Consider the following 25,729-nt stretch of genomic DNA (forward strand, 5'->3'; position numbering starts at 1 on the left):
GAGCGCTCTACCATTTGAGCTAATTCCCCTACACTGAGTCTATTGTTTTAGGTGAAACAGGGAAACAGTGTATTTGCTGCATGCAATGTACTGATGGGCTTACTGCATGTACTGCCCAAATTACACATGAAACCAAGAAAACACTTGAAAAGCACATGTAAAATCTGTGGGAAAGCATAAGGTCTATATAGTTTGTTTCCCTCCAATTTATTGCCAGCGTGTCATCATGAACCCATTATGGTGATGAAGACATCACGAACCCATTATGATGTCATCATGATGTCATCATGAACCCATTATGATGATGTCATCATGAACCCATTATGATGTTGTCATGATGATGTTATCCTGAACCCATTATGATGTCATCATGAACCCATTGTGATGATGCCATCATGAACCTATTATGATGTCATCATGAACCCATTATGATGTCATCATGAACCCATTATGATGATGAAGTCATCACGAACCCATTATGATGTCATCATGATGATGTCATCATGAACCTATTGTGATGATGTCATCATGAACCCATTATGATGTCATCACGATGATGTCATCACGAACACATTATGATGTCATCATGATGATGTCATCATGAACCCATTATGATGTCATCATGATGATGTCATCATGAACCGATTATGATGTCATCATGAACCCTTTATGATGATGAAGTCATCACGAACCCATTATGATGTCATCATGATGATGTCATCATGAACCTATTGTGATGATGTCATCATGAACCCACTATGATATCATCACGATGATGTCATCACGAACACATTATGATGTCATGATGATGTCATCACGGACCCATTATGATGTCATCATGATGATGTCATCATGAACCCATTATGATGTCATCATGATGATGTCATCACGAACCCATTATGATGTCATCACGATGATGTCATCACGAACCCATTATGATGCTGTAATCATGATCCCACTATGATTTCGTCATGATGATGTCATCATGAACCCATTGTAATGTCATCATGATGATGTCATCATGAACCAATTGTGATGATGTCATCATGAACCCATTATGATATTGCCATGATGATGTCAGGGAAACATGATGAAACAGGGAAACAGTGTATTTGCTTCATGTAATGTACCATTAAGCTTGCTGCTTGTACTGCTCTAATTACACATGAAACCAAGAAAACACTTAGAGAACACGGTCATTGAACCAACTACCCCTCGCATGCTAAGCGAGCACACCACCATTTGAACTAAATCCCCTTTGTATTCTACAGTTATTCGTGAAGTTGAAAAATCGGTGGGAAAGCATAGGGTCTATATAGTTTGTTTCCCTCCAATTTATAGCCAGAGTTCAGCACAACATTATTGAAAATTTATAAAGTATAAATAAATTAACCGGAGAATGCGGGCATCGATCCCGCTACCTCTCGCATGCGAAGCGAGCGCTCTACCATTTGAGCTAATTCCCCTACATAGAGTGTCATGTTTTAGGTGAAACAGGGAAACAGTGTATTTGCTGCATGTAATGTACTGATGGGCTTGCTGCATGTACTGTTCTAATTACACATGAAACCAAGAAAACAATTGAAAAGCACATGAAAAGTATGTGGGAAATCATAAGGTCTATATAGTTTGTTTCCCTCCAATTTATTACCAGCATACGGTCTATATAGTTTGTTTCCCTCCAATTTATTGCCAGCGTTAAGCACAACATTATTGAAAATTTATAAAGTATAAATAAAGTAACTGGAGAATGCGGGCATCGATCCCGCTACCTCTCGCATGCTAAGCGAGCGTTCTACCATTTGAGCTAATTCCCCTACACTGAGTCCGTTGTTTTAGGTGAAACAGGGAAACAGTGTATTTGCTGCATGCAATGTACTGATGGACTTACTGCATGTACTGCCCAAATTACACATGAAACCAAGAAAACACTTGAAAAGCACATGTAAAATCTGTGGGAAAGCATAAGGTCTATATAGTTTGTTTCCCTCCAATTTATTGCCAGCGTGTCATCATGAACCCATTATGGTGATGAAGACATCACGAACCCATTATGATGTCATCATGATGTCATCATGAACCCATTATGATGATGTCATCATGAACCCATTATGATGTTGTCATGATGATGTTATCCTGAACCCATTATGATGTCATCATGAACCCATTGTGATGATGCCATCATGAACCTATTATGATGTCATCATGAACCCATTATGATGTCATCATGAACTCATTATGATGATGAAGTCATCACGAACCCATTATGATGTCATCATGATGATGTCATCATGAACCTATTGTGATGATGTCATCATGAACCCATTATGATGTCATCACGATGATGTCATCACGAACACATTATGATGTCATCATGATGATGTCATCATGAACCCATTATGATGTCATCATGATGATGTCATCATGAACCCATTATGATGTCATCATGAACCCTTTATGATGATGAAGTCATCACGAACCCATTATGATGTCATCATGATGATGTCATCATGAACCTATTGTGATGATGTCATCATGAACCCACTATGATATCATCACGATGATGTCATCACGAACACATTATGATGTCATGATGATGTCATCACGGACCCATTATGATGTCATCATGATGATGTCATCATGAACCCATTATGATGTCATCATGATGATGTCATCACGAACCCATTATGATGTCATCACGATGATGTCATCACGAACCCATTATGATGCTGTAATCATGATCCCACTATGATTTCGTCATGATGATGTCATCATGAACCCATTGTAATGTCATCATGATGATGTCATCATGAACCAATTGTGATGATGTCATCATGAACCCATTATGATATTGCCATGATGATGTCAGGGAAACATGATGAAACAGGGAAACAGTGTATTTGCTTCATGTAATGTACCATTAAGCTTGCTGCTTGTACTGCTCTAATTACACATGAAACCAAGAAAACACTTAGAGAACACGGTCATTGAACCAACTACCCCTCGCATGCTAAGCGAGCACACCACCATTTGAACTAAATCCCCTTTGTATTCTACAGTTATTCGTGAAGTTGAAAAATCTGTGGGAAAGCATAGGGTCTATATAGTTTGTTTCCCTCCAATTTATAGCCAGAGTTCAGCACAACATTATTGAAAATTTATAAAGTATAAATAAATTAACCGGAGAATGCGGGCATCGATCCCGCTACCTCTCGCATGCGAAGCGAGCGCTCTACCATTTGAGATAATTCCCCTACATAGAGTGTCATGTTTTAGGTGAAACAGGGAAACAGTGTATTTGCTGCATGTAATGTACTGATGGGCTTGCTGCATGTACTGTTCTAATTACACATGAAACCAAGAAAACACTTGAAAAGCACATGAAAAGTCTGTGGGAAATCATAAGGTCTATATAGTTTGTTTCCCTCCAATTTATTACCAGCATACGGTCTATATAGTTTGTTTCCCTCCAATTTATTGCCAGCGTTAAGCACAACATTATTGAAAATTTATAAAGTATAAATAAAGTAACTGGAGAATGCGGGCATCGATCCCGCTACCTCTCGCATGCTAAGCGAGCGCTCTACCATTTGAGCTAATTCCCCTACACTGAGTCCGTTGTTTTAGGTGAAACAGGGAAACAGTGTATTTGCTGCATGCAATGTACTGATGGACTTACTGCATGTACTGCCCAAATTACACATGAAACCAAGAAAACACTTGAAAAGCACATGTAAAATCTGTGGGAAAGCATAAGGTCTATATAGTTTGTTTCCCTCCAATTTATTGCCAGCGTGTCATCATGAACCCATTATGGTGATGAAGACATCACGAACCCATTATGATGTCATCATGAACCCATTATGATGTTGTCATGATGATGTTATCATGAACCCATTATGGTGATGATGTCATCATGAACCCATAATGATGATGTCATCATGAACCCATTATGATGTTGTCATGATGATGTTATCCTGAACCCATTATGATGTCATCATGAACCCATTGTGATGATGCCATTATGAACCTATTATGATGTCATCATGAACCCATTATGATGTCATCATGAACCCATTATGATGATGAAGTCATCACGAACCCATTATGATGTCATCATGATGATGTCATCATGAACCTATTGTGATGATGTCATCATGAACCCATTATGATGTCATCACGATGATGTAATCACGAACACATTATGATGTCATCATGATGATGTCATCATGAACCCATTATAATGTCATCATGATGATGTCATCATGAACAGATTATGATGTCATCATGAACCCTTTATGATGATGAAGTCATCACGAACTCATTATGATGTCATCATGATGATGTCATCATGAACCTATTGTGATGATGTCATCATGAACCCACTATGATATCATCACGATGATGTCATCACGAACACATTATGATGTCATGATGATGTCATCACGGACCCATTATGATGTCATCATGATGATGTCATCACGAACCCATTATGATATCATCATGATGATGTCATCACGAACCCATTATGATGTCATCATGATGATGTCATCACGAACCCATTATGATGTCATCATGATGATGTCATCACGAACCCATTATGATGTCATCATGATGATGTCATCACGAACCCATTATGATGCTGTAATCATGATCCCACTATGATTTCGTCATGATGATGTCATCATGAACCCATTGTAATGAAGTCACCACGAACCCATCATGATGTCATCATGATGATGTCATCATGAACCCATTATGATGTCATTATGAACCCTTTATGATGATGTCATCACGAACCCTTCATGATGTCGTCATGATAATGTCATCATAAACCCATTATGATGATGAAGTCATCATGAACCCATTATGATGTCATCATGATGATGTCATCATGAACCCATTGTGATGATGTCATCATGAACCCATTATGATATTGCCATGATGATGTCAGGGAAACATGATGAAACAGGGAAACAGTGTATTTGCTTCATGTAATGTACCATTAAGCTTGCTGCTTGTACTGCTCTAATTACACATGAAACCAAGAAAACACTTAGAGAACACGGTCATTGAACCAACTACCCCTCGCATGCTAAGCGAGCACACCACCATTTGAACTAAATCCCCTTTGTATTCTACAGTTATTCGTGAAGTTGAAAAATCTGTGGGAAAGCATAGGGTCTATATAGTTTGTTTCCCTCCAATTTATAGCCAGCGTTCAGCACAACATTATTGAAAATTTATAAAGTATAAATAAAGTAACTGGAGAACGCGGGCATCGATCCCGCTACCTCTCGCATGCAAAGCGAGCGCTCTACCATTTGAGCTAACTCCCCTACATAGAGCGGCAAGGTTTAGGTGAAACAGGGAAACAGTGTATTTGCTGCATGTAATGTACTGATGGGCTTGCTGCATGTACTGTTCTAATTACACATGAAACCAAGAAAACACTTGAAAAGCACATGAAAAGCACATGAAAAGTCTGTGGGAAATCATAAGGTCTATATAGTTTGTTTCCCTCCAATTTATTGCCATCATAAGGTCTATATAGTTTGTTTCCCTCCAATTTATTGCCAGCGTCAAGCACAACATTATTGAAAATTTATAAAGTATAAATGATGTAACTGGAGAATGCGGGCATCGATCCCGCTACCTCTCGCATGCTAAGCGAGCGCTCTACCATTTGAGCTAATTCCCCTACATAGAGTGGCATGTTTTAGGTGAAACAGGGAAACAGTGTATTTGCTGCATGTAATGTACTGATGGGCTTGCTGCATGTACTGTTCTAATTACACATGAAACCAAGAAAACACTTGAAAAGCACATGAAAAGTCTGTGGGAAATCATAAGGTCTATATAGTTTGTTTCCCTCCAATTTATTGCCAGCATACGGTCTATATAGTTTGTTTCCCTCCAATTTATTGCCAGCGTTAAGCACAACATTATTGAAAATTTATAAAGTATAAATAAAGTAACTGGAGAACGCGGGCATCGATCCCGCTACCTCTCGCATGCTAAGCGAGCGCTCTACCATTTGAGCTAATTCCCCTACACTGAGTCTGTTGTTTTAGGTGAAACAGGGAAACAGTGTATTTGCTGCATGCAATGTACTGATGGACTTACTGCATGTACTGCCCAAATTACACATGAAACCAAGAAAACACTTGAAAAGCACATGTAAAATCTGTGGGAAAGCATAAGGTCTATATAGTTTGTTTCCCTCCAATTTATTGCCAGCGTGTCATCATGAACCCATTATGGTGATGAAGACATCACGAACCCATTATGATGTCATCATGATGTCATCATGAACCCATTATGATGATGTCATCATGAACCCATTATGATGTTGTCATGATGATGTTATCCTGAACCCATTATGATGTCATCATGAACCCATTGTGATGATGCCATTATGAACCTATTATGATGTCATCATGAACCCATTATGATGTCATCATGAACCCATTATGATGATGAAGTCATCACGAACCCATTATGATGTCATCATGATGATGTCATCATGAACCTATTGTGATGATGTCATCATGAACCCATTATGATGTCATCACGATGATGTCATCACGAACACATTATGATGTCATCATGATGATGTCATCATGAACCCATTATGATGTCATCATGATGATGTCATCATGAACCGATTATGATGTCATCATGAACCCTTTATGATGATGAAGTCATCACGAACTCATTATGATGTCATCATGATGATGTCATCATGAACCTATTGTGATGATGTCATCATGAACCCACTATGATATCATCACGATGATGTCATCACGAACACATTATGATGTCATGATGATGTCATCACGGACCCATTATGATGTCATCATGATGATGTCATCACGAACCCATTATGATGTCATCATGATGATGTCATCACGAACCCATTATGATGCTGTAATCATGATCCCACTATGATTTCGTCATGATGATGTCATCATGAACCCATTGTAATGAAGTCACCACGAACCCATCATGATGTCATCATGATGATGTCATCATGAACCCATTATGATGTCATTATGAACCCTTTATGATGATGTCATCACGAACCCTTCATGATGTCGTCATGATAATGTCATCATAAACCCATTATGATGATGAAGTCATCATGAACCCATTATGATGTCATCATGATGATGTCATCATGAACCCATTGTGATGATGTCATCATGAACCCATTATGATATTGCCATGATGATGTCAGGGAAACATGATGAAACAGGGAAACAGTGTATTTGCTTCATGTAATGTACCATTAAGCTTGCTGCTTGTACTGCTCTAATTACACATGAAACCAAGAAAACACTTAGAGAACACGGTCATTGAACCAACTACCCCTCGCATGCTAAGCGAGCACACCACCATTTGAACTAATCCCCTTTGTATTCTACAGTTATTCGTGAAGTTGAAAAATCTGTGGGAAAGCATAGGGTCTATATAGTTTGTTTCCCTCCAATTTATTGCCAGCGTTAAGCACAACATTATTGAAAATTTATAAAGTATAAATAAAGTAACTGCAGAATGCGGGCATCGATCCCACTACCTCTCGCATGCAAAGCGAGCGCTCTACCATTTGAGCTAATTCCCCTACATAGAGTGGCATGTTTTAGGTGAAACAGGGAAACAGTGTATTTGCTGCATGTAATGTACTGATGGGCTTGCTGCATGTACTGTTCTAATTACACATGAAACCAAGAAAACACTTGAAAAGCACATGAAAAGTCTGTGGGAAATCATAAGGTCTATATAGTTTGTTTCCCTCCAATTTATTGCCATCATAAGGTCTATATAGTTTGTTTCCCTCCAATTTATTGCCATCATAAGGTCTATATAGTTTGTTTCCCTCCAATTTATTGCCAGCGTTAAGCACAACATTATTGAAAATTTATAAAGTATAAATAAAGTAACTGGAGAATGCGGGCATCGATCCCGCTACCTCTCGCATGCAGAGCGAGCGCTCTACCATTTGAGCTAATTCCCCTACACAGAGTGGCATGTTTTAGGTGAAACAGGGAAACAGTGTATTTGCTGCATGTAATGTACTGATGGGCTTGCTGCATGTACTGTTCTAATTACACATGAAACCAAGAAAACACTTGAAAAGCACATGAAAAGTCTGTGGGAAATCATAAGGTCTATATAGTTTGTTTCCCTCCAATTTATTGCCATAATAAGGTCTATATAGTTTGTTTCCCTCCAATTTATTGCCAGCGTTAAGCACAACATTATTGAAAATTTATAAAGTATAAATAAAGTATAAATAAAGTAACTGGAGAACGCGGGCATCGATCCCCCTACTTCTCGCATGCTAAGCGAGCGCTTGACCATTTGAGCTACTTCGCCTACACAGAGTGGCATGTTTTAGGTGAAACAGGGAAACAGTGTATTTGCTGCATGTAATGTACTGATGGGCTTGCTGCATGTACTGTTCTAATTACACATGAAACCAAGAAAACACTTGAAAAGCACATGAAAAATCTGTGGGAAATCATAAGGTCTATATAGTTTGTTTCCCTCCAATTTATTGCCAGCATACGGTCTATATAGTTTGTTTCCCTCCAATTTATTGCCAGCGTAAAGCACAACATTATTGAAAATTTATAAAGTATAAATAAAGTAACTGGAAAATGCGGGCATTGATCCCACTACTTCTCGCATGCGAATCGAGCGCTCTACCATTTGAGCTAATTCCGCTACACTGAGTCCATTGTTTTAGGTGAAACAGGGAAACAGTGTATTTGCTGCATGTAATGTACTGATGGGCTTACTGCATGTACTGCTCAAATTACACATGAAACCAAGAAAACACTTGAAAAGCACATGTAAAATCTGTGGGAAAGCATAAGGTCTATATAGTTTGTTTCCCTCCAATTTATTGCCAGCGTGTCATCATGAACCCATTATGGTGAAGAAGACATCACGAAACCATTATGATGTCATCATGATGTCATAATGAACCCATTATGATGATGTCATCATGAACCCATTATGATGTTGTCATGATGATGTTATCCTGAACCCATTATGATGTCATCATGAACCCATTGTGATGATGTCATCATGAACCTATTATGATGTCATCATGAACCCATTATGATGTCATCATGAACCCATTATGATGATGAAGTCATCACGAACCCATTATGATGTCATCATGATGATGTCATCATGAACCTATTGTGATGATGTCATCATGAACCCATTATGATGTCATCACGATGATGTCATCACGAACACATTATGATGTCATCATGATGATGTCATCATGAACCCATTATGATGTCATCATGATGATGTCATCATGAACCGATTATGATGTCATCATGAACCCTTTATGATGATGAAGTCATCACGAACCCATTATGATGTCATCATGATGATGTCATCATGAACCTATTGTGATGATGTCATCATGAACCCACTATGATATCATCACGATGATGTCATCACGAACACATTATGATGTCATGATGATGTCATCACGGACCCATTATGATGTCATCATGATGATGTCATCACGAACCCATTATGATGTCATCATGATGATGTCATCACGAACCCATTATGATGCTGTAATCATGATCCCACTATGATTTCGTCATGATGATGTCATCATGAACCCATTGTAATGAAGTCACCACGAACCCATTATGATGTCATCATGATGATGTCATCATGATGATGTCATCATGAACCCATTATTATGTCATCATGAACCCTTTATGATGATGTCATCACGAACCCTTCATGATGTCGTCATGATAATGTCATCATAAACCCATTATGATGATGAAGTCATCATGAACCCATTATGATGTCATCATGATGATGTCATCATGAACCCATTGTGATGATGTCATCATGAACCCATTATGATATTGCCATGATGATGTCAGGGAAACATGATGAAACAGGGAAACAGTGTATTTGCTGCATGTAATGTACTGATGGGCTTGCTGCATGTACTGTTCTAATTACACATGAAACCAAGAAAACACTTGAAAAGCACATGAAAAGTCTGTGGGAAATCATACGGTCTATATAGTTTGTTTCCCTCCAATTTATTGCCAGCGTTAAGCACAACATTATTGAAAATTTATAAAGTATAAATAAAGTAACTGGAGAATGCGGGCATCGATCCTGCTACCTCTCGCATGCAAAGCGAGCGCTCTACCGTTTGAGCTAATTCCCCTACACTGAGTTCATTGTTTTAGGTGAAACAGGGAAACAGTGTATTTGCTGCATGAAATGTACTGATGGGCTTACTGCATGTACTGGCCAAATTACACATGAAACCAAGAAAACACTTGAAAAGCACATGTAAAATCTGTGGGAAAGCATAAGGTCTATATAGTTTTTTTCCCTCCAATTTATTGCCAGCGTGTCATCATGAACCCATTATGATGTCATCATGATGTCATCATGAACCCATTATGATGATGTCATCATGAACCCATTATGATGTTGTCATGATGATGTTATCCTGAACCCATTATGATGTCATCATGAACCCATTGTTATGATGCCATTATGAACCTATTATGATGTCATCATGAACCCATTATGATGTCATCATGAACCCATTATGATGATGAAGTCATCACGAACCCATTATGATGTCATCATGATGATGTCATCATGAACCTATTGTGATGATGTCATCATGAACCCATTATGATGTCATCACGATGATGTCATCACGAACACATTATGATGTCATCATGATGATGTCATCATGAACCCATTATGATGTCATCATGATGATGTCATCATGAACCGATTATGATGTCATCATGAACCCTTTATGATGATGAAGTCATCACGAACCCATTATGATGTCATCATGATGATGTCATCATGAACCTATTGTGATGATGTCATCATGAACCCACTATGATATCATCACGATGATGTCATCACGAACACATTATGATGTCATGATGATGTCATCACGGACCCATTATGATGTCATCATGATGATGTCATCACGAACCCATTATGATGTCATCATGATGATGTCATCACGAACCCATTATGATGTCATCATGATGATGTCATCACGAACCCATTATGATGCTGTAATCATGATCCCACTATGATTTCGTCATGATGATGTCATCATGAACCCATTGTAATGAAGTCACCACGAACCCATTATGATGTCATCATGATGATGTCATCATGAACCCATTATGATGTCATCATGAACCCTTCATGATGTCGTCATGATAATGTCATCATAAACCCATTATGATGATGAAGTCATCATGAACCCATTATGATGTCATCATGATGATGTCATCATGAACCCATTGTGATGATGTCATCATGAACCCATTATGATCTTGCCATGATGATGTCAGGGAAACATGATGAAACAGGGAAACAGTGTATTTGCTTCATGTAATGTACCATTAAGCTTGCTGCTTGTACTGCTCTAATTACACATGAAACCAAGAAAACACTTAGAGAACACGGTTATTGAACCAACTACCCCTCGCATGCTAAGCGAGCACACCACCATTTGAACTAAATTCCCTTTGTATTCTACAGTTATTCGTGAAGTTGAAAAATCTGTGGGAAAGCATAGGGTCTATATAGTTTGTTTCCCTCCAATTTATAGCCAGCGTTCAGCACAACATTATTGAAAATTTATAAAGTATAAATAAAGTAACTGGAGAATGCGGGCATCGATCCCGCTACCTCTCGCATGCTAAACGAACGCTCTACCATTTGAGCTAATTCCCCTACATAGTGTGGCATGTTTTAGGTGAAACAGGGAAACAGTGTATTTGCTGCATGTAATGTACTGATGGGCTTGCTGCATGTACTGTTCTAATTACACATGAAACCAAGAAAACACTTGAAAAGCACATGAAAAATCTGTGGGAAATCATAAGGTCTATATAGTTTGTTTCCCTCCAATTTATTGCCAGCATACGGTCTATATAGTTTGTTTCCCTCCAATTTATTGCCAGCGTTAAGCACAACATTATTGAAAATTTATAAAGTATAAATAAAGTAACTGGAGAATGCGGGCATCGATTCCGCTACCTCTCGCATGCTAAGCGAGTGCTCTACCATTTGAGCTAATTCCCCTACACTGAGTCCATTGTTTTAGGTGAAACAGGGAAACAGTGTATTTGCTGCATGCAATGTACTGATGGGCTTACTGCATGTACTGCCCAAATTACACATGAAACCAAGAAAACACTTGAAAAGCACATGTAAAATCTGTGGGAAAGCATAAGGTCTATATAGTTTGTTTCCCTCCAATTTATTGCCAGCGTGTCATCATGAACCCATTATGGTGATGAAGACATCACGAACCCATTATGATGTCATCATGATGTCATCATGAACCCATTATGATGATGTCATCATGAACCCATTATGATGTTGTCATGATGATGTTATCCTGAACCCATTATGATGTCATCATGAACCCATTGTGATGATGCCATTATGAACCTATTATGATGTCATCATGAACCCATTATGATGTCATCATGAACCCATTATGATGATGAAGTCATCACGAACCCATTATGATGTCATCATGATGATGTCATCATGAACCTATTGTGATGATGTCATCATGAACCCATTATGATGTCATCACGATGATGTCATCACGAACACATTATGATGTCATCATGATGATGTCATCATGAACCCATTATGATGTCATCATGATGATGTCATCATGAACCGATTATGATGTCATCATGAACCCTTTATGATGATGAAGTCATCACGAACCCATTATGATGTCATCATGATGATGTCATCATGAACCTATTGTGATGATGTCATCATGAACCCACTATGATATCATCACGATGATGTCATCACGAACACATTATGATGTCATGATGATGTCATCACGGACCCATTATGATGTCATCATGATGATGTCATCACGAACCCATTATGATGTCATCATGATGATGTCATCACGAACCCATTATGATGTCATCATGATGATGTCATCACGAACCCATTATGATGCTGTAATCATGATCCCACTATGATTTCGTCATGATGATGTCATCATGAACCCATTGTAATGAAGTCACCACGAACCCATTATGATGTCATCATGATGATGTCATCATGAACCCATTATGATGTCATCATGAACCCTTTATGATGATGTCATCACGAACCCTTCATGATGTCGTCATGATAATGTCATCATAAACCCATTATGATGATGAAGTCATCATGAACCCATTATGATGTCATCATGATGATGTCATCATGAACCCATTGTGATGATGTCATCATGAACCCATTATGATCTTGCCATGATGATGTCAGGGAAACATGATGAAACAGGGAAACAGTGTATTTGCTTCATGTAATGTACCATTAAGCTTGCTGCTTGTACTGCTTTAATTACACATGAAACCAAGAAAACACTTAGAGAACACGGTTATTGAACCAACTACCCCTCGCATGCTAAGCGAGCACACCACCATTTGAACTAAATTCCCTTTGTATTCTACAGTTATTCGTGAAGTTGAAAAATCTGTGGGAAAGCATAGGGTCTATATAGTTTGTTTCCCTCCAATTTATAGCCAGCGTTCAGCACAACATTATTGAAAATTTATAAAGTATAAATAAAGTAACTGGAGAATGCGGGCATCGATCCCGCTACCTCTCGCATGCTAAGCGAGCGCTCTACCATTTGAGCTAATTCCCCTACATAGTGTGGCATGTTTTAGGTGAAACAGGGAAACAGTGTATTTGCTGCATGTAATGTACTGATGGGCTTGCTGCATGTACTGTTCTAATTACACATGAAACCAAGAAAACACTTGAAAAGCACATGAAAAATCTGTGGGAAATCATAAGGTCTATATAGTTTGTTTCCCTCCAATTTATTGCCAGCATACGGTCTATATAGTTTGTTTCCCTCCAATTTATTGCCAGCGTTAAGCACAACATTATTGAAAATTTATAAAGTATAAATAAAGTAACTGGAGAATGCGGGCATCGATCCCGCTACCTCTCGCATGCTAAGCGAGGGCTCTACCATTTGAGCTAATTCCCCTACACTGAGTCCATTGTTTTAGGTGAAACAGGGAAACAGTGTATTTGCTGCATGCAATGTACTGATGGGCTTACTGCATGTACTGCCCAAATTACACATGAAACCAAGAAAACACTTGAAAAGCACATGTAAAATCTGTGGGAAAGCATAAGGTCTATATAGTTTGTTTCCCTCCAATTTATTGCCAGCGTGTCATCATGAACCCATTATGGTGATGAAGACATCACGAACCCATTATGATGTCATCATGATGTCATCATGAACCCATTATGATGATGTCATCATGAACCCATTATGATGTTGTCATGATGATGTTATCCTGAACCCATTATGATGTCATCATGAACCCATTGTGATGATGCCATTATGAACCTATTATGATGTCATCATGAACCCATTATGATGTCATCATGAACCCATTATGATGATGAAGTCATCACGAACCCATTATGATGTCATCATGATGATGTCATCATGAACCTATTGTGATGATGTCATCATGAACCCATTATGATGTCATCACGATGATGTAATCACGAACACATTATGATGTCATCATGATGATGTCATCATGAACCCATTATGATGTCATCATGATGATGTCATCATGAACCGATTATGATGTCATCATGAACCCTTTATGATGATGAAGTCATCACGAACCCATTATGATGTCATCATGATGATGTCATCATGAACCTATTGTGATGATGTCATCATGAACCCACTATGATATCATCACGATGATGTCATCACGAACACATTATGATGTCATGATGATGTCATCACGGACCCATTATGATGTCATCATGATGATGTCATCACGAACCCATTATGATGTCATCATGATGATGTCATCACGAACCCATTATGATGTCATCATGATGATGTCATCACGAACCCATTATGATGCTGTAATCATGATCCCACTATGATTTCGTCATGATGATGTCATCATGAACCCATTGTAATGAAGTCACCACGAACCCATTATGATGTCATCATGATGATGTCATCATGAACCCATTATGATGTCATCATGAACCCTTCATGATGTCGTCATGATAATGTCATCATAAACCCATTATGATGATGAAGTCATCATGAACCCATTATGATGTCATCATGATGATGTCATCATGAACCCATTAAGATATTGCCATGATGATGTCAGGGAAACATGATGAAACAGGGAAACAGTGTATTTGCTTCATGTAATGTACCATTAAGCTTGCTGCTTGTACTGCTCTAATTACACATGAAACCAAGAAAACACTTAGAGAACACGGTCATTGAACCAACTACCCCTCGCATGCTAAGCGAGCACACCACCATTTGAACTAAATCCCCTTTGTATTCTACAGTTATTCGTGAAGTTGAAAAATCTGTGGGAAAGCATAGGGTCTATATAGTTTGTTTCCCTCCAATTTATAGCCAGCGTTCAGCACAACATTATTGAAAATTTATAAAGTATAAATAAAGTAACTGGAGAATGCGGGCATCGATCCCGCTACCTCTCTCATGCAAAGCGAGCGCTCTACCATTTGAGCTAATTCCCCTACATAGGGTGGCATGTTTTAGGTGAAACAGGGAAACAGTGTATTTGCTGCATGTAATGTACTGAAGGGCTTGCTGCATGTACTGTTCTAATTACACATGAAACCAAGAAAACACTTGAAAAGCACATGAAAAATCTGTGGGAAATCATAAGGTCTATATAGTTTGTTTCCCTCCAATTTATTGCCAGCATACGGTCTATATAGTTTGTTTCCCTCCAATTTATTGCCAGCGTTAAGCACAACATTATTGAAAATTTATAAAGTATAAATAAAGTAACTGGAGAATGTGGGCATCGATCCCGCTACCTCTCGCATGCTAAGCGAGCGCTCTACCATTTGAGCTAATTCCCCTACACTGAGTCCATTGCTTTTGGTGAAACAGGGAAACAGTGTATTTGCTGCATGCAATGTACTGATGGGCTTACTGCATGTACTGCCCAAATTACACATGAAACCAAGAAAACACTTGAAAAGCACATGTAAAATCTGTGGGAAAGCATAAGGTCTATATAGTTTGTTTCCCTCCAATTTATTGCCAGCGTGTCAACATGAACCCATTATGGTGATGAAGACATCACGAACCCATTATGATGTCATCATGATGTCATCATGAACCCATTATGATGATGTCATCATGAACCCATTATGATGTTGTCATGATGATGTTATCCTGAACCCATTATGATGTCATCATGAACCCATTGTGATGATGCCATTATGAACCTATTATGATGTCATCATGAACCCATTATGATGTCATCATGAACCCATTATGATGATGAAGTCATCACGAACCCATTATGATGTCATCATGATGATGTCATCATGAACCTATTGTGATGATGTCATCATGAACCCATGATGATGTCATCACGATGATGTCATCACGAACACATTATGATGTCATCATGATCATGTCATCATGAACCCATTATGATGTCATCATGATGATGTCATCATGAACCGATTATGATGTCATCATGAACCCTTTATGATGATGAAGTCATCACGAACCCATTATGATGTCATCATGATGATGTCATCATGAACCTATTGTGATGATGTCATCATGAACCCACTATGATATCATCACGATGATGTCATCACGAACACATTATGATGTCATGATGATGTCATCACGGACCCATTATGATGTCATCATGATGATGTCATCACGAACCCATTATGATGTCATCATGATGATGTCATCACGAACCCATTATGATGTCATCATGATGATGTCATCACGAACCCATTATGATGCTGTTATCATGATCCCACTATGATTTCGTCATGATGATGTCATCATGAACCCATTGTAATGAAGTCACCACGAACCCATTATGATGTCATCATGATGATGTCATCATGAACCCATTATGATGTCATCATGAACCCTTTATGATGATGTCATCACGAACCCTTCATGATGTCGTCATGATAATGTCATCATAAACCCATTATGATGATGAAGTCATCATGAACCCATTATGATGTCATCATGATGATGTCATCATGAACCAATTGTGATGATGTCATCATGAACCCATTATGATCTTGCCATGATGATGTCAGGGAAACATGATGAAACAGGGAAACAGTGTATTTGCTTCATGTAATGTACCATTAAGCTTGCTGCTTGTACTGCTCTAATTACACATGAAACCAAGAAAACACTTAGAAAACACGGTCATTGAACCAACTACCCCTCGCATGCTAAGCGAGCACACCACCATTTGAACTAAATTCCCTTTGTATTCTACAGTTATTCGTGAAGTTGAAAAATCTGTGGGAAAGCATAGGGTCTATATAGTTTGTTTCCCTCCAATTTATAGCCAGCGTTCAGCACAACATTATTGAAAATTTATGAAGTATAAATAAAGTAACTGGAGAATGCGGGCATCGATCCCGCTACCTCTCGCATGCAAAGCGAGCGCTCTACCGTTTGAGCTAATTCCCCTACATAGAGTGGCATGTTTTAGGTGAAACAGGGAAACAGTGTATTTGCTGCATGTAATGTACTGATGGGCTTGCTGCATGTACTGTTCTAATTACACATGAAACCAAGAAAACACTTGAAAAGCACATGAAAAGTCTGTGGGAAATCATAAGGTCTATATAGTTTGTTTCCCTCCAATTTATTGCCATCATAAGGTCTATATAGTTTGTTTCCCTCCAATTTATTGCCAGTGTTAAGCACAACATTATTGAAAATTTATAAAGTATAAATAAAGTAACTGGAGAATGCGGGCATCGATCCCGCTACCTCTCGCATGCTAAGCGAGCGCTCTACCATTTGAGCTAATTCCCCTACATAGTGTGGCATGTTTTAGGTGAAACAGGGAAACAGTGTATTTTCTGCATGTAATGTACTGATGGGCTTGCTGCATGTACTGTTCTAATTACACATGAAACCAAGAAAACACTTGAAAAGCACATGAAAAATCTGTGGGAAATCATAAGGTCTATATAGTTTGTTTCCCTCCAATTTATTGCCAGCATACGGTCTATATAGTTTGTTTCCCTCCAATTTATTGCCAGCGTTAAGCACAACATTATTGAAAATTTATAAAGTATAAATAAAGTAACTGGAGAATGCGGGCATCGATCCCGCTACCTCTCGCATGCTAAGCGAGCGCTCTACCATTTGAGCTAATTCCCCTACACTGAGTCCATTGTTTTAGGTGAAACAGGGAAACAGTGTATTTGCTGCATGCAATGTACTGATGGGCTTACTGCATGTACTGCCCAAATTACACATGAAACCAAGAAAACACTTGAAAAGCACATGTAAAATCTGTGGGAAAGCATAAGGTCTATATAGTTTGTTTCCCTCCAATTTATTGCCAGCGTGTCATCATGAACCCATTATGGTGATGAAGACATCACGAACCCATTATGATGTCATCATGATGTCATCATGAACCCATTATGATGATGTCATCATGAACCCATTATGATGTTGTCATGATGATGTTATCCTGAACCCATTATGATGTCATCATGAACCCATTGTGATGATGCCATTATGAACCTATTATGATGTCATCATGAACCCATTATGATGTCATCATGAACCCATTATGATGATGAAGTCATCACGAACCCATTATGATGTCATCATGATGATGTCATCATGAACCTATTGTGATGATGTCATCATGATCCCATTATGATGTCATCACGATGATGTCATCACGAACACATTATGATGTCATCATGATCATGTCATCATGAACCCATTATGATGTCATCATGATGATGTCATCATGAACCGATTATGATGTCATCATGAACCCTTTATGATGATGAAGTCATCACGAACCCATTATGATGTCATCATGATGATGTCATCATGAACCTATTGTGATGATGTCATCATGAACCCACTATGATATCATCACGATGATGTCATCACGAACACATTATGATGTCATGATGATGTCATCACGGACCCATTCTGATGTCATCATGATGATGTCATCACGAACCCATTATGATGTCATCATGATGATGTCATCACGAACCCATTATGATGTCATCATGATGATGTCATCACGAACCCATTATGATGCTGTAATCATGATCCCACTATGATTTCGTCATGATGATGTCATCATGAACCCATTGTAATGAAGTCACCACGAACCCATTATGATGTCATCATGATGATGTCATCATGAACCCATTATGATGTCATCATGAACCCTTTATGATGATGTCATCACGAACCCTTCATGATGTCGTCATGATAATGTCATCATAAACCCATTATGATGATGAAGTCATCATGAACCCATTATGATGTCATCATGATGATGTCATCATGAACCCATTGTGATGATGTCATCATGAACCCATTATGATATTGCCATGATGATGTCAGGGAAACATGATGAAACAGGGAAACAGTGTATTTGCTTCATGTAATGTACCATTAAGCTTGCTGCTTGTACTGCTCTAATTACACATGAAACCAAGAAAACACTTAGAGAACACGGTCATTGAACCAACTACCCCTCGCATGCTAAGCGAGCACACCACCATTTGAACTAAATCCCCTTTGTATTCTACAGTTATTCGTGAAGTTGAAAAATCTGTGGGAAAGCATAGGGTCTATATAGTTTGTTTCCCTCCAATTTATAGCCAGCGTTCAGCACAACATTATTGAAAATTTATAAAGTATAAATAAAGTAACTGGAGAACGCGGGCATCGATCCCGCTACCTCTCGCATGCAAAGCGAGCGCTCTACCATTTGAGCTAATTCCCCTACATAGAGTGGCATGTTTTAGGTGAAACAGGGAAACAGTGTATTTGCTGCATGTAATGTACTGATGGGCTTGCTGCATGTACTGTTCTAATTACACATGAAACCAAGAAAACACTTGAAAAGCACATGAAAAGTGTGTGAGAAATCATAAGGTCTATATAGTTTGTTTCCCTCCAATTTATTGCCATCATAAGGTCTATATAGTTTGTTTCCCTCCAATTTATTGCCAGCGTTAAGCACAACATTATTGAAAATTTATAAAGTATAAATAAAGAAACTGGAGAATGCGGGCATCGATCCCGCTACCTCTCGCATGCTAAGCGAGCGCTCTACCATTTGAGCTAATTCCCCTACATAGAGTGGCATGTTTTAGGTGAAACAGGGAAACAGTGTATTTGCTGCATGTAATGTACTGATGGGCTTGCTGCATGTACTGTTCTAATTACACATGAAACCAAGAAAACACTTGAAAAGCACATGAAAAATCTGTGGGAAATCATAAGGTCTATATAGTTTGTTTCCCTCCAATTTATTGCCAGCATACGGTCTATATAGTTTGTTTCCCTCCAATTTATTGCCAGCGTTAAGCACAACATTATTGAAAATTTATAAAGTATAAATAAAGTAACTGGAGAATGCGGGCATCGATCCCGCTACCTCTCGCATGCTAAGCGAGCGCTCTACCATTTGAGCTAATTCCCCTACACTGGGTACATTGTTTTAGGTGAAACAGGGAAACAGTGTATTTGCTGCATGCAATGTACTGATGGGCTTACTGCATGTACTGCCCAAATTACACATGAAACCAAGAAAACACTTGAAAAGCACATGTAAAATCTGTGGGAAAGCATAAGGTCTATATAGTTTGTTTCCCTCCAATTTATTGCCAGCGTGTCATCATGAACCCATTATGGTGATGAAGACATCACGAACCCATTATGATGTCATCATGATGTCATCATGAACCCATTATGATGATGTCATCATGAACCCATTATGATGTTGTCATGATGATGTTATCCTGAACCCATTATGATGTCATCATGAACCCATTGTGATGATGCCATTATGAACCTATTATGATGTCATCATGAACCCATTATGATGTCATCATGAACCCATTATGATGATGAAGTCATCACGAACCCATTATGATGTCATCATGATGATGTCATCATGAACCTATTGTGATGATGTCATCATGAACCCATTATGATGTCATCACGATGATGTCATCACGAACACATTATGATGTCATCATGATCATGTCATCATGAACCCATTATGATGTCATCATGATGATGTCATCATGAACCGATTATGATGTCATCATGAACCCTTTATGATGATGAAGTCATCACGAACCCATTATGATGTCATCATGATGATGTCATCATGAACCTATTGTGATGATGTCATCATGAACCCACTATGATATCATCACGATGATGTCATCACGAACACATTATGATGTCATGATGATGTCATCACGGACCCATTCTGATGTCATCATGATGATGTCATCACGAACCCATTATGATGTCATCATGATGATGTCATCACGAACCCATTATGATGTCATCATGATGATGTCATCACGAACCCATTATGATGCTGTAATCATGATCCCACTATGATTTCGTCATGATGATGTCATCATGAACCCATTGTAATGAAGTCACCACGAACCCATTATGATGTCATCATGATGATGTCATCATGAACCCATTATGATGTCATCATGAACCCTTTATGATGATGTCATCACGAACCCTTCATGATGTCGTCATGATAATGTCATCATAAACCCATTATGATGATGAAGTCATCATGAACCCATTATGATATCATCATGATGATGTCATCATGAACCAATTGTGATGATGTCATCATGAACCCATGATGATCTTGCCATGATGATGTCAGGGAAACATGATGAAACAGGGAAACAGTGTATTTGCTTCATGTAATGTACCATTAAGCTTGCTGCTTGTACTGCTCTAATTACACATGAAACCAAGAAAACACTTAGAGAACACGGTCATTGAACCAACTACCCCTCGCATGCTAACCGAGCACACCACCATTTGAACTAAATTCCCTTTGTATTCTACAGTTATTCGTGAAGTTGAAAAATCTGTGGGAAAGCATAGGGTCTATATAGTTTGTTTCCCTACAATTTATAGCCAGCGTTCAGCACAACATTATTGAAAATTTATGAAGTATAAATAAAGTAACTGGAGAATGCGGGCATAGATCCCGCTACCTCTCGCATGCAAAGCGAGCGCTCTACCGTTTGAGCTAATTCCCCTACATAGAGTGGCATGTTTTAGGTGAAACAGGGAAACAGTGTATTTGCTGCATGTAATGTACTGATGGGCTTGCTGCATGTACTGTTCTAATTACACATGAAACCAAGAAAACACTTGAAAAGCACATGAAAAGTCTGTGGGAAATCATAAGGTCTATATAGTTTGTTTCCCTCCAATTTATTGCCATCATAAGGTCTATATAGTTTGTTTCCCTCCAATTTATTGCCAGTGTTAAGCACAACATTATTGAAAATTTATAAAGTATAAATAAAGTAACTGGAGAATGCGGGCATCGATCCCGCTACCTCTCGCATGCTAAGCGAGCGCTCTACCATTTGAGCTAATTCCCCTACACTGAGTACATTGTTTTAGGTGAAACAGGGAAACAGTGTATTTGCTGCATGCAATGTACTGATGGGCTTACTGCATGTACTGCCCAAATTACACATGAAACCAAGAAAACACTTGAAAAGCACATGTAAAATCTGTGGGAAAGCATAAGGTCTATATAGTTTGTTTCCCTCCAATTTATTGCCAGCGTGTCATCATGAACCCATTATGGTGATGAAGACATCACGAACCCATTATGATGTCATCATGATGTCATCATGAACCCATTAAGATGATGTCATCATGAACCCATTATGATGTTGTCATGATGATGTTATCCTGAACCCATTATGATGTCATCATGAACCCATTGTGATGATGCCATTATGAACCTATTATGATGTCATCATGAACCCATTATGATGTCATCATGAACCCATTATGATGATGAAGTCATCACGAACCCATTATGATGTCATCATGATGATGTCATCATGAACCTATTGTGATGATGTCATCATGAACCCATTATGATGTCATCACGATGATGTCATCACGAACACATTATGATGTCATCATGATCATGTCATCATGAACCCATTATGATGTCATCATGATGATGTCATCATGAACCGATTATGATGTCATCATGAACCCTTTATGATGATGAAGTCATCACGAACCCATTATGATGTCATCATGATGATGTCATCATGAACCTATTGTGATGATGTCATCATGAACCCACTATGATATCATCACGATGATGTCATCACGAACACATTATGATGTCATGATGATGTCATCACGGACCCATTCTGATGTCATCATGATGATGTCATCACGAACCCATTATGATGTCATCATGATGATGTCATCACGAACCCATTATGATGTCATCATGATGATGTCATCACGAACCCATTATGATGCTGTAATCATGATCCCACTATGATTTCGTCATGATGATGTCATCATGAACCCATTGTAATGAAGTCACCACGAACCCATTATGATGTCATCATGATGATGTCATCATGAACCCATTATGATGTCATCATGAACCCTTTATGATGATGTCATCACGAAGCCCTTCATGATGTCGTCATGATAATGTCATCATAAACCCATTATGATGATGAAGTCATCATGAACCCATTATGATGTCATCATGATGATGTCATCATGAACCAATTGTGATGATGTCATCATGAACCCATTATGATCTTGCCATGATGATGTCAGGGAAACATGATGAAACAGGGAAACAGTGTATTTGCTTCATGTAATGTACCATTAAGCTTGCTGCTTGTACTGCTCTAATTACACATGAAACCAAGAAAACACTTAGAGAACACGGTCATTGAACCAACTACCCCTCGCATGCTAAGCGAGCACACCACCATTTGAACTAAATTCCCTTTGTATTCTACAGTTATTCGTGAAGTTGAAAAATCTGTGGGAAAGCATAGGGTCTATATAGTTTGTTTCCCTCCAATTTATAGCCAGCGTTCAGCACAACATTATTGAAAATTTATGAAGTATAAATAAAGTAACTGGAGAATGCGGGCATCGATCCCGCTACCTCTCGCATGCAAAGCGAGCGCTCTACCGTTTCAGCTAATTCCCCTACATAGCGTGGCATGTTTTAGGTGAAACAGGGAAACAGTGTATTTGCTGCATGTAATGTACTGATGGGCTTGCTGCATGTACTGTTCTAATTACACATGAAACCAAGAAAACACTTGAAAAGCACATGAAAAGTCTGTGGGAAATCATAAGGTCTATATAGTTTGTTTCCCTCCAATTTATTGCCATCATAAGGTCTATATAGTTTGTTTCCCTCCAATTTATTGCCAGTGTTAAGCACAACATTATTGAAAATTTATAAAGTATAAATAAAGTAACTGGAGAATGCGGGCATCGATCCCGCTACCTCTCGCATGCTAAGCGAGCGCTCTACCATTTGAGCTAATTCCCCTACACTGAGTACATTGTTTTAGGTGAAACAGGGAAACAGTGTATTTGCTGCATGCAATGTACTGATGGGCTTACTGCATGTACTGCCCAAATTACACATGAAACCAAGAAAACACTTGAAAAGCACATGTAAAATCTGTGGGAAAGCATAAGGTCTATATAGTTTGTTTCCCTCCAATTTATTGCCAGCGTGTCATCATGAACCCATTATGGTGATGAAGACATCACGAACCCATTATGATGTCATCATGATGTCATCATGAACCCATTAAGATGATGTCATCATGAACCCATTATGATGTTGTCATGATGATGTTATCCTGAACCCATTATGATGTCATCATGAACCCATTGTGATGATGCCATTATGAACCTATTATGATGTCATCATGAACCCATTATGATGTCATCATGAACCCATTATGATGATGAAGTCATCACGAACCCATTATGATGTCATCATGATGATGTCATCATGAACCTATTGTGATGATGTCATCATGAACCCATTATGATGTCATCACGATGATGTCATCACGAACACATTATGATGTCATCATGATCATGTCATCATGAACCCATTATGATGTCATCATGATGATGTCATCATGAACCGATTATGATGTCATCATGAACCCTTTATGATGATGAAGTCATCACGAACCCATTATGATGTCATCATGATGATGTCATCATGAACCTATTGTGATGATGTCATCATGAACCCACTATGATATCATCACGATGATGTCATCACGAACACATTATGATGTCATGATGATGTCATCACGGACCCATTCTGATGTCATCATGATGATGTCATCACGAACCCATTATGATGTCATCATGATGATGTCATCACGAACCCATTATGATGTCATCATGATGATGTCATCACGAACCCATTATGATGCTGTAATCATGATCCCACTATGATTTCATCATGATGATGTCATCATGAACCCATTGTAATGAAGTCACCACGAACCCATTATGATGTCATCATGATGATGTCATCATGAACCCATTATGATGTCATCATGAACCCTTTATGATGATGTCATCACGAAGCCCTTCATGATGTCGTCATGATAATGTCATCATAAACCCATTATGATGATGAAGTCATCATGAACCCATTATGATGTCATCATGATGATGTCATCATGAACCAATTGTGAT

General features: G+C 38.5%; 11 non-coding genes across 11 annotated transcripts; all 11 read right to left on the reverse strand.

The window, feature by feature from the left end:
- Positions 1-1,393: 1,393 nt before the first annotated feature.
- Positions 1,394-1,466, reverse strand: TRNAA-CGC (transfer RNA alanine (anticodon CGC)). Its single transcript has one exon. It is a non-coding gene; the product is annotated as a tRNA-Ala (tRNA).
- Positions 1,467-3,532: 2,066 nt separating this feature from the next.
- TRNAA-AGC (transfer RNA alanine (anticodon AGC)) lies at positions 3,533-3,605 on the reverse strand. The gene has a single exon. It is a non-coding gene; the product is annotated as a tRNA-Ala (tRNA).
- A 2,023-nt stretch (positions 3,606-5,628) lies between these two features.
- TRNAA-AGC (transfer RNA alanine (anticodon AGC)) lies at positions 5,629-5,701 on the reverse strand. The gene has a single exon. It is a non-coding gene; the product is annotated as a tRNA-Ala (tRNA).
- Positions 5,702-13,671: 7,970 nt separating this feature from the next.
- On the reverse strand, positions 13,672-13,744 carry TRNAA-AGC (transfer RNA alanine (anticodon AGC)). Its single transcript has one exon. It is a non-coding gene; the product is annotated as a tRNA-Ala (tRNA).
- Positions 13,745-17,541: 3,797 nt separating this feature from the next.
- On the reverse strand, positions 17,542-17,614 carry TRNAA-UGC (transfer RNA alanine (anticodon UGC)). Its single transcript has one exon. It is a non-coding gene; the product is annotated as a tRNA-Ala (tRNA).
- Positions 17,615-17,892: 278 nt separating this feature from the next.
- TRNAA-AGC (transfer RNA alanine (anticodon AGC)) lies at positions 17,893-17,965 on the reverse strand. Its single transcript has one exon. It is a non-coding gene; the product is annotated as a tRNA-Ala (tRNA).
- A 278-nt stretch (positions 17,966-18,243) lies between these two features.
- TRNAA-AGC (transfer RNA alanine (anticodon AGC)) lies at positions 18,244-18,316 on the reverse strand. Its single transcript has one exon. It is a non-coding gene; the product is annotated as a tRNA-Ala (tRNA).
- Positions 18,317-20,203: 1,887 nt separating this feature from the next.
- On the reverse strand, positions 20,204-20,276 carry TRNAA-AGC (transfer RNA alanine (anticodon AGC)). The gene has a single exon. It is a non-coding gene; the product is annotated as a tRNA-Ala (tRNA).
- A 278-nt stretch (positions 20,277-20,554) lies between these two features.
- Positions 20,555-20,627, reverse strand: TRNAA-AGC (transfer RNA alanine (anticodon AGC)). Its single transcript has one exon. It is a non-coding gene; the product is annotated as a tRNA-Ala (tRNA).
- A 1,887-nt stretch (positions 20,628-22,514) lies between these two features.
- Positions 22,515-22,587, reverse strand: TRNAA-AGC (transfer RNA alanine (anticodon AGC)). Its single transcript has one exon. It is a non-coding gene; the product is annotated as a tRNA-Ala (tRNA).
- Positions 22,588-24,475: 1,888 nt separating this feature from the next.
- Positions 24,476-24,548, reverse strand: TRNAA-AGC (transfer RNA alanine (anticodon AGC)). Its single transcript has one exon. It is a non-coding gene; the product is annotated as a tRNA-Ala (tRNA).
- Between the last annotated feature and the right edge of the window lie 1,181 nt (positions 24,549-25,729).

This window comes from Spea bombifrons, chromosome 5 (assembly GCF_027358695.1).
Source record: "Spea bombifrons isolate aSpeBom1 chromosome 5, aSpeBom1.2.pri, whole genome shotgun sequence".
Classification (NCBI taxonomy): domain Eukaryota; kingdom Metazoa; phylum Chordata; class Amphibia; order Anura; family Pelobatidae; genus Spea; species Spea bombifrons.